Source organism: Schistocerca cancellata, chromosome 1 (assembly GCF_023864275.1).
Source record: "Schistocerca cancellata isolate TAMUIC-IGC-003103 chromosome 1, iqSchCanc2.1, whole genome shotgun sequence".
Taxonomy (NCBI): domain Eukaryota; kingdom Metazoa; phylum Arthropoda; class Insecta; order Orthoptera; family Acrididae; genus Schistocerca; species Schistocerca cancellata.
In genome coordinates, this window is record NC_064626.1 from 37,471,433 (window position 1) to 37,482,126 (window position 10,694).

Below are 10,694 nucleotides of genomic sequence, written 5' to 3' on the forward strand. Positions count from 1 at the left end.
TGTGAGATGGGCGACGTATCAGCACACAGGTATCTGAACATGAATGTTACATCCGAGTATGACATCACACCTGGATCAGTGCAGCAAACAGTCGACTTTGGTAAACCAAGCATGTTGTGGAAACAGCTCTTACATTCAGGAGGAAGAAGAGGGAGGCAATAGAAACAGTCAGCCCACTGGCCAGTACGAACAGACAAGATGGGCACTGACTTCAGACGTCTTGGTTGCCAACAATAACAGCACTACAGGACAACAGTTAACTTGAAGCCACACACAGAGGCGCACAGGAGACTGCAGTGGCTGTAGGTTAGGTCACGTTACGTTATGACATATTGGCACCCTTCAGACAGCACTAACATTTAGGGAAAAGACACCACATCATAGTTGTCGCCTGGTTTTCCATTAGCCGATTTCCACAAATCACAACCAGTAATGCAAACATCAATCAAAATGTCGGGTTTTCACCTATGAAAAGAAATAATAGAAACACCAATAACCATTTCTAACATCGCTCCCCTTCATCCTAAACAGCCTATCAGAATTACACAACAGCCAAGCATGCTGGTAAATTGAAAATAGAGGTTTCTCACTCAGCAGTAAACAAACCACCCGGAAGAAAGTCACTTGCAATGAGGACCGAACCATCTGTCGTCTTATATTTCTTGACAATGTGGTCACAAGCCCACAAAAATTTTAATGAATGTTTTACAAATACTGAAACGGAGGAACGAAAAGGTATTCTCCTGAGCAACTGTAAGGCATTTACAACCAGGCCAGGTTTGTAAAGATTACTGAGTGCAAAATAACGTCGAAGGATCATCACTGTTTTCCTACCAGCCTCATATCATTCCAGTTACAAAAAAAAAACAACTGGTGAGAAAAAACATTCAATACATGGTCTCAAGGGGGATAATTGAATGGTCAACCAGCAGGAATAATAAACCACATGTAGTTCAATGAAGAATAACGGTGGTTTCAGGTTGGTGCTGGAAGCAAGTAAGTTGAATGAAATTGTAGTTAGAGAGAGTGACAGACTAGCTAACATAGATGAAATTTTCCAAAGTTCCACTCATGTACATTTCTCACATCTTTTGATATGACTTGTGGCTATTGGAATATCACTTTGGCCAAGCAATCTAGGCCATGCAAAGAATTCTTACATCATGGTAAGTGTTTAGTATACTGTGTGATGCCATTTGCTCTGTACAAGTCTGTGTGCATTTATCAGAGCTGTTGGCAACGTGCTATGTGCAAGATTAACTGATGAAATAACAGTCTATGTAGATTACCTCATAGTGAGTGCAGAATGCTTCAAACACTGTAATTTCCTCAATGACGTGTGAAGATCTACGTATGGAGGAGGTATGAAACTAACTTCTGTAAATCTGATGATGTAAAGAAGAAAATTTCATTTGTGGGTTACAGGATTAACAAGGAAGGCATACAGCCTCATGCAGAATAGCTTGCAGCTACTGCACATATATCCCACCACCCAAGCTGGAGTACAGCTTTCATTTAGTAAGAACATGTCAGACAAGGCAAATGCGACCATTATATTGGACTCACAAGATTATAACAAATGAATGGGGGATCTTCCAAGTATCCATTTACAGAAACTTCACAGAGATCCAACGTACAAGACAATCAAATCGACACAAGCACTACTAAGGTAAACTAGAACGAATTTTGACACGGCCAGAACACCCATCTCACAAGTACCACAGGCACCAAAAAAATTTGGTACTCTGGAGGTCCACAAAGAGGCCTTTCCTCTACAACCGATTGTGAGTACCATTAATTCACCAACGTACGGTCTAGGGAAGGAACGGGCCCTAAACCTCCGACATTTGGTGAGCTAAACATAATAGTACATTAACGACAATAGCAATTCAGTGAACCATTTAAAACAAATCTGTATCTCGGCCACAGAAATGATGGTTAGCTTTGATGTCAAGTCTTTATTCATGATTGTACCTATACATGACACCATGAACAGGGACACATGGCACCCGATATCTGCGATCTAGTTCTCCACTGTGTTTAACGAGCACCTTTTCAGGCGGAAATGGAAATTTTATCAACAGAGAGGTGGGGTAGCAATGGGCTACCCTCTTTCGCCTATTGCAGTAGACATCTTTATGGAAGAATTTGAAGAAACAGCATTCCAGTCTGCACCATTACACACAGATTAATGGCTCGGAGATATACAAAATACTTTTATCATCTGGCCACATGGAGAGGAAGAGCTACGAAATTTCCAACAGCACCTCAACCATCAGCACGAAGTATCCAATATACTATGGATATGGAAAAGAATCGCGTACTGCCTTTCCTCGGTGTGGAAGTTTACAGAAAGCCTTATGGATAACTGGGCCATAGATAAAATAATAACCCAACCTGTGCTCACAGGCACCTGCATGCCACATCCCAATATCACCCTACACAGAACAAACCAAAACTGCTCTCAGGATCAGCGATGAGGAACATCTAAAGGGTGAACTACAAAACCACCAGTCCATTTTTTGTGCCAACGGTTATGGAATTAATGTACTACATAAAACTATAGTGACAATGTATGAAGGCTATAGAGGATAGCAAAAGAAAGCACAAAACACTGCTCGATTACCATATGTTCGAAGCGTCACTGAACCAGTGGGCAAAATTCCCCATTGAGCAGGCATCAATCGAAATTTGCGGGGCCCCAACAGGATGAAAGATGTTCCTCACACAACGAAAGACACAGTTGAAAAACTACATCTTGCTGGAGTTCACGAAATCAGTTGCAAATGTGCATTGGTTTATGTATGTGAGATGGGGGACGTATCAGCACACAGGTATCTGAACATGAATGACACATCCGAGTATGACATCACACCTGGATCAGTGCAGCAAACAGTCAATTTTGGTAAAGCAAGCATGTTGTGGAAACAGCTCTTACATTCAGGAGGAAGAAGAGGGAGGCAATAGAAACAGTCAGTCCACTGACCATCACGAACAGACAAGATGGGCACCGACTTCAGACGTCTTGGTTGCCAACAATAACAGCATTACAGGACAACAGTTAACTTGAAGCCACACACAGAGGTGCACAGGAGACTGCAGTGGCTGTAGGTTAGGTCACGTTACGTTATGACATATTGGCACACTTCAGACAGCACTAACATTCAGGGAAAAGACACCACATCATAGTTGTCGCCTGGTTTTCCACTAGCCGATTTTGCACAAATCACAACCAGTGATGCAAACATCAAACAAAATGTCGGGTTTTCACCTATGAAAAGAAATAATAGAAACACCAATAACGATTTCTAACATCGCTCCCCTTCATCCTAAACAGCCTATCAGAATTACACAACAGCCAAGCATGCTGGTATATTGAAAATAGGTTTCTCACTCAGCAGTAAACAAACCACCCGGAAGAAAGTCGCTTGCAATGAGGACCGAACCATCTGTCGTCTTATATTTCTTGACAATGTGGTCACAAGCCCAAAAAAATTTTAATGAATGTTTTACAAATACTGAAACGGAGGAACGAAAAGGTATTCTCCTGAGCAACTGTAAGGCATTTACAACCAGGCCAGGTTTGTAAAGATTACTGAGTGCAAAATAAAGTCGAAGGATCGTCACTGCTTTCCTAGCAGCCTCATATCACTCCAGTTACAAGAAAAAACAAGTGGTGAGAAAAAACATTCAATACATGGTCTCAAGGGGGATAATTGAATGGTCAACCAGCAGGAATAATAAACCACATGTAGTTCAATGAAGAATAACGGTGGTTTCAGGTTGGTGCTGGAAGCAAGTAAGTTGAATGAAATTGTAGCAAGAGAGAGTGACAGACTAGCTAACATAGATGAAATTTTCCAAAGTTCCACTCATGTACATTTCTCACATCTTTTGATATGACTTGTGGCTATTGGAATATCACTTTGGCCAAGGAATCTAGATCATGCACAGAATTTTTACATCAACCTAAGTGTTTAGTGTACTGTGTGATGCCATTTGCTCTGTACTAGTCTGTGTGCGTTTATCAGAGCTGTTGACTACGTGCTAGGTGCAAAATTAACTGATGAAATAACAGTCTATGTAGATTACCTCATAGTGAGTGCAGAATGCTTCAAACACTGTAATTTCCTCAATGACGTGTGGAGAGCTATGTATAGAGGGGGTATGAAACTAACTTCTGTAAATCTGATGATGTAAAGAAGAAAATTTCATTTGTGGGTTACTGGATTAACAAGGAAGGCATACAGCCTCATGCAGAATAGCTTGCAGCTACTGCACATATCCCACCACCCAAGCTGGAGTACAGCTTTCATTTAGTAAGAACATGTGCAGACAAGGCAAATGCGACCATTATATTGGACTCACAAGATTATAACAAATGAATGGGGGATCTTCCAAGTAAGACCATTTACAGAAACTTCACAGAGATCCAACGTACAAGACAATCAAATCGACACAAGCACTACTAAAATAAACTAGAACGAATTCTGACACGGCCAGAACTCCCATCTCACAAGTTCCACAGGCACCAAAAATATTTGGTGCTCTGGAGGTCCACAAAGAGGCCTTTCCTCTACAACCGATTGTGAGTACCATTAATTCAACAACGTACGGTCTAGGGAAGGAACGGGCCCCAAAGCTCCGACATTTGGTGAGCTAAACATAATAGTACATTAACGACAATAGCAATTCGGTGAAACATTTAAAACAAAACTGTATCTCGGCCACAAAAATTGAGGTTAGCTTCGATGTCAAGTCTTTATTCATGATTGTACCTATACACGACACCATGAACAGGGACGCATGGCACCCGATATCTGCGATCTAGTGCTCCACTGTGTTTAACGAGCACCTTTTTCAGGCGGAAATGGAAATTTTATCAACAGAGAGGTGGGGTAGCAATGGGCTACCCTCTTTCGCCTATTGCAGTAGACATCTTTATGGAAGAATTTGAAGAAACAGCATTCCAGTCTGCACCATTGCACACAGATTAATGGCTCGGAGATATACAAAGTACTTTTATCATCTGGCCACATGGAGAGGAAGAGCTACGAAATTTCCAACAGCACCTCAACCATCAGCACGAAGTATCCAATTTACTATGGATATGGAAAACAATCGCGTACTGCCTTTCCTCGGTGTGGAAGTTTACAGAAAGCCTGATGGATAACTGGGCCATAGATAAAATAATAAGCCAACCTGTGCTCACAGGCACCTGCATGCCACATCCCAATATCACCCTACACAGAACAAACCAAAACTGCTCTCAGGATCAGCGATGAGCAACATCTAAAGGGTGAACTACAAAACCACCAGTCCATTTTTTGTGCCAACGGTTATGGAATTAATGTACTACATAAAACTATAGTGACAATGTATGAAGGCTATAGAGGATAGCAAAAGAAAGCACAAAACACTGCTCGATTACCATATGTTCGAAGCGTCACTGAACCAGTGGGCAAAATTCCCCATTGAGCAGGCATCAATCGAAATTTGCGGGGCCCCAACAGGATGAAAGATGTTCCTCACACAACGAAAGACACAGTTGAAAAACTACATCTTGCTGGAGTTCACGAAATCAGTTGCAAATGTGCATTGGTTTATGTATGTGAGATGGGGGACGTATCAGCACACAGGTATCTGAACATGAATGACACATCCGAGTATGACATCACACCTGGATCAGTGCAGCAAACAGTCAATTTTGGTAAAGCAAGCATGTTGTGGAAACAGCTCTTACATTCAGGAGGAAGAAGAGGGAGGCAATAGAAACAGTCAGTCCACTGACCATCACGAACAGACAAGATGGGCACCGACTTCAGACGTCTTGGTTGCCAACAATAACAGCATTACAGGACAACAGTTAACTTGAAGCCACACACAGAGGTGCACAGGAGACTGCAGTGGCTGTAGGTTAGGTCACGTTACGTTATGACATATTGGCACACTTCAGACAGCACTAACATTCAGGGAAAAGACACCACACCATAGTTGTCGCCTGGTTTTCCATTAGCCGATTTCCACAAATCACAACCAGTAATGCAAACATCAAACAAAATGTCGGGTTTTCACCTATGAAAAGAAATAATAGAAACACCAATAACGATTTCTAACATCGCTCCCCTTCATCCTAAACAGCCTATCATAATTACACAACAGCCAAGCATGATGGTATATTGAAAATAGAGGATTCTCACTCAGCAGTAAACAAACCACCCGGAAGAAAGTCACTTGCAATGAGGACCAAACCATCTGTCGTCTTATATTTCTTGACAATGTGGTCACAAGCCCACAAAAATTTTAATGAATGTTTTACAAATACTGAAACGGAGGAACGAAAAGGTATTCTCCTGAGCAACTGTGAGGCATTTACAACCAGGCCAGGTTTGTAAAGATTACTGAGTGAAAAATAAAGTCGAACGATCATCACTGTTTTCCTAGCAGCCTAATATCACTCAAGTTACAAAAAAAACAAGTGGTGAGAAAAAACATTCAATACATGGTCTCAAGGGGGATAATTGAATGGTCAACCAGCAGGAATAATAAACCACATGTAGTTCAATGAAGAATAATGGTGGTTTCAGGTTGGTGCTGGAAGCAAGTATGTTGAATGAAATTGTAGTAAGAGAGAGTGACAGACTAGCTAACATAGATGAAATTTTCCAAAGTTCCACTCATGTACATTTCTCACATCCTTTGATATGACTTGTCGCTATTGGAATATCACTTTGGCCAAGGAATCTAGACCATGCACAGAATTCTTACATCAAGGTAAGTGTTTAGTATACTGTGTGATGCCATTTGCTCTGTACTAGTCTGTGTGCGTTTATCAGAGCTGTTGACAACGTGCTAGGTGCAAAATTAACTGATGAAATAACAGTCTATGTAGATTACCTCATAGTGAGTGCAGAATGCTTCAAACACTGTAATTTCCTCAATGACGTGTGGAGAGCTATGTATAGAGGGGGTATGAAACTAACTTCTGTAAATCTGATGATGTAAAGAAGAAAATTTCATTTGTGGGTTACAGGATTAACAAGGAAGGCATACAGCCTCATGCAGAATAGCTTGCAGCTACTGCACATATATCCCACCACCCAAGCTGGAGTACAGCTTTCATTTAGTAAGAACATGTCAGACAAGGCAAATGCGACCATTATATTGGACTCACAAGATTATAACAAATGAATGGGGGATCTTCCAAGTAAATCTATTTACAGAAACTTCACAGAGATCCAACGTACAAGACAATCAAATCGACACAAGCACTACTAAAGTAAACTAGAACGAATTCTGACACGGCCAGAACACCCATCTCACAAGTTCCACAGGCACCAAAAAAATTTGGTGCTCTGGAGGTCCAAAAGAGGCCTTTCCTCTACAACCGATTGTGAGTACCATTAATTCAACAACGTACGGTCTAGGGAAGGAACGGGCCCCAAAGCTCCGACATTTGGTGAGCTAAACATAATAGTACATTAACGACAATAGCAATTCGGTGAAACATTTAAAACAAAACTGTATCTCGGCCACAAACATGACGGTTAGCTTCGATGTCAAGTCTTTATTCATGATTGTACCTATACACGACACCATGAACAGGGACGCATGGCACCCGATATCTGCGATCTAGTGCTCCACTGTGTTTAACGAGCACCTTTTTCAGGCGGAAATGGAAATTTTATCAACAGAGAGGTGGGGTAGCAATGGGCTACCCTCTTTCGCCTATTGCAGTAGACATCTTTATGGAAGAATTTGAAGAAACAGCATTCCAGTCTGCACCATTACACACAGATTAATGGCTCGGAGATATACAAAGTACTTTTATCATCTGGCCACATGGAGAGGAAGAGCTACGAAATTTCCAACAGCACCTCAACCATCAGCACGAAGTATCCAATTTACTATGGATATGGAAAACAATCGCGTACTGCCTTTATTCGGTGTGGAAGTTTACAGAAAGCCTGATGGATAACTGGGCCATAGATAAAATAATAAGCCAACCTGCACTCACAGGCACCTGCATGCCACATCCCAATATCACCCTACACAGAACAAACCAAAACTGCTCTCAGGACCAGCGATGACGAACATCTAAATGGTGAACTACAAAACCACCAGTCCATTATTTGTGCCAACGGTTATGGAATGAATGTACTACATAAAACTATAGTGACAATGTATGAAGGCTATAGAGGATAGCAAAAGAAAGCACAAAACATTGCTCGATTACCATATGTTCAAAGTGTCACTGAACCAGTGGGCAAAATTCTCCATTGAGCAGGCATCAATTGAAATTTACGGGGCCCCAACAGGATGAAAGATGTTACTCACACAACAAAGGACACAGTTGACAAACTACATCTTGCTGGAGTTCACGAAATCAGTTCCAAATGTGGATTGGTGTATGTATGTGAGATGGGCGATGTATCAGCACACAGGTATCTGAACATGAATGACACATCCGAGTATGACATCACACACCTGGATCGGTGCAGCAAACAGTCAATTTTGGTAAAGCACGCATGTTGTGGAAACAGCTCTTACATTCAGGAGGAAGAAGAGGGAGGCAATAGAAACAGTCAGCCCACTGACCAGTACGAACAGACAAGATGGGCACCGACTTCAGACGTCTTGGTTGCCAACAATAACAGCACTAAAGGACAACAGTTAACTTGAAGCCACACACAGAGGCGCACAGGAGACTGCAGTGTCTGTAGGTTAGGTCACGTTACGTTATGACATATTAGCACACTTCAGACAGCACTAACATTCAGGGAAAAGACACCACATAATAGTTGTCGCCTGGTTTTCCATTAGCCGATTTCCACAAATCACAACCAGTAATGCAAACATCAATCAAATTGTCGGGTTTTCACCTATGAAAAGAAATAATAGAAACACCAATAACGATTTCTAACATCGCTCCCCTTCATCCTAAACAGCCTATCAGAATTACACAACAGCCAAGCATGCTGGTATATTGAAAATAGAGGTTTCTCACTCAGCAGTAAACAAACCACCCAGAAGAAAGTGGCTTGCAATGAAGACCGAACCATCTGTGGTCTTATATTTCTTGACAATGTGGTCACAAGCCCACAAAAATTTTAATGAATGTTTTACAAATACTGAAACGGAGGAACGAAAAGGTATTCTCCTGAGCAACTGTAAGGTATTTACAACCAGGCCAGGTTTGTAAAGATTACTGAGTGCAAAATAAAGTCGAAGGATCATCACTGTTTTCCTAGCAGCCTCATATCACTCCAGTTACAAGAAAAAACAAGTGGTGAGAAAAAACATTCAATACATGGTCTCAAGGGGGATAATTGAATGGTCAACCAGCAGGAATAATAAACCACATGTAGTTCAATGAAGAATAACGGTGGCTTCAGGTTGGTGCTGGAAGCAAGTAAGTTGAATGAAATTGTAGCAAGAGAGAGTGACAGACTAGCTAACATAGATGAAATTTTCCAAAGTTCCACTCATGTACATTTCTCACATCTTTTGATATGACTTGTGGCTATTGGAATATCACTTTGGCCAAGGAATCTAGATCATGCACAGAATTTTTACATCAACCTAAGTGTTTAGTGTACTGTGTGATGCCATTTGCTCTGTACTAGTCTGTGTGCGTTTATCAGAGCTGTTGACTACGTGCTAGGTGCAAAATTAACTGATGAAATAACAGTCTATGTAGATTACCTCATAGTGAGTGCAGAATGCTTCAAACACTGTAATTTCCTCAATGACGTGTGGAGAGCTATGTATAGAGGGGGTATGAAACTAACTTCTGTAAATCTGATGATGTAAAGAAGAAAATTTCATTTGTGGGTTACTGTATTAACAAGGAAGGCATACAGCCTCATGCAGAATAGCTTGCAGCTACTGCACATATCCCACCACCCAAGCTGGAGTACAGCTTTCATTTAGTAAGAACATGTGCAGACAAGGCAAGTGCGACCATTATATTGGACTCACAAGATTATAACAAATGAATGGGGGATCTTCCAAGTAAGTCCATTTACAGAAACTTCACAGAGATCCAACGTACAAGACAATCAAATCGACACAAGCACTACTAAAATAAACTAGAACGAATTCTGACACGGCCAGAACTCCCATCTCACAAGTTCCACAGGCACCAAAAATATTTGGTGCTCTGGAGGTCCACAAAGAGGCCTTTCCTCTACAACCGATTGTGAGTACCATTAATTCAACAACGTACGGTCTAGGGAAGGAACGGGCCCCAAAGCTCCGACATTTGGTGAGCTAAACATAATAGTACATTAACGACAATAGCAATTCGGTGAAACATTTAAAACAAAACTGTATCTCGGCCACAGAAATGATGGTTAGCTTCGATGTCAAGTCTTTATTCATGATTGTACCTATACACGACACCATGAACAGGGACGCATGGCACCCGATATCTGCGATCTAGTGCTCCACTGTGTTTAACGAGCACCTTTTTCAGGCGGAAATGGAAATTTTATCAACAGAGAGGTGGGGTAGCAATGGGCTACCCTCTTTCGCCTATTGCAGTAGACATCTTTATGGAAGAATTTGAAGAAACAGCATTCCAGTCTGCACCATTACACACAGATTAATGGCTCGGAGATATACAAAGTACTTTTATCATCTGGCCACATGGAGAGGAAGAGCTACGAAATTTCCAACAGCACCTCAACCAT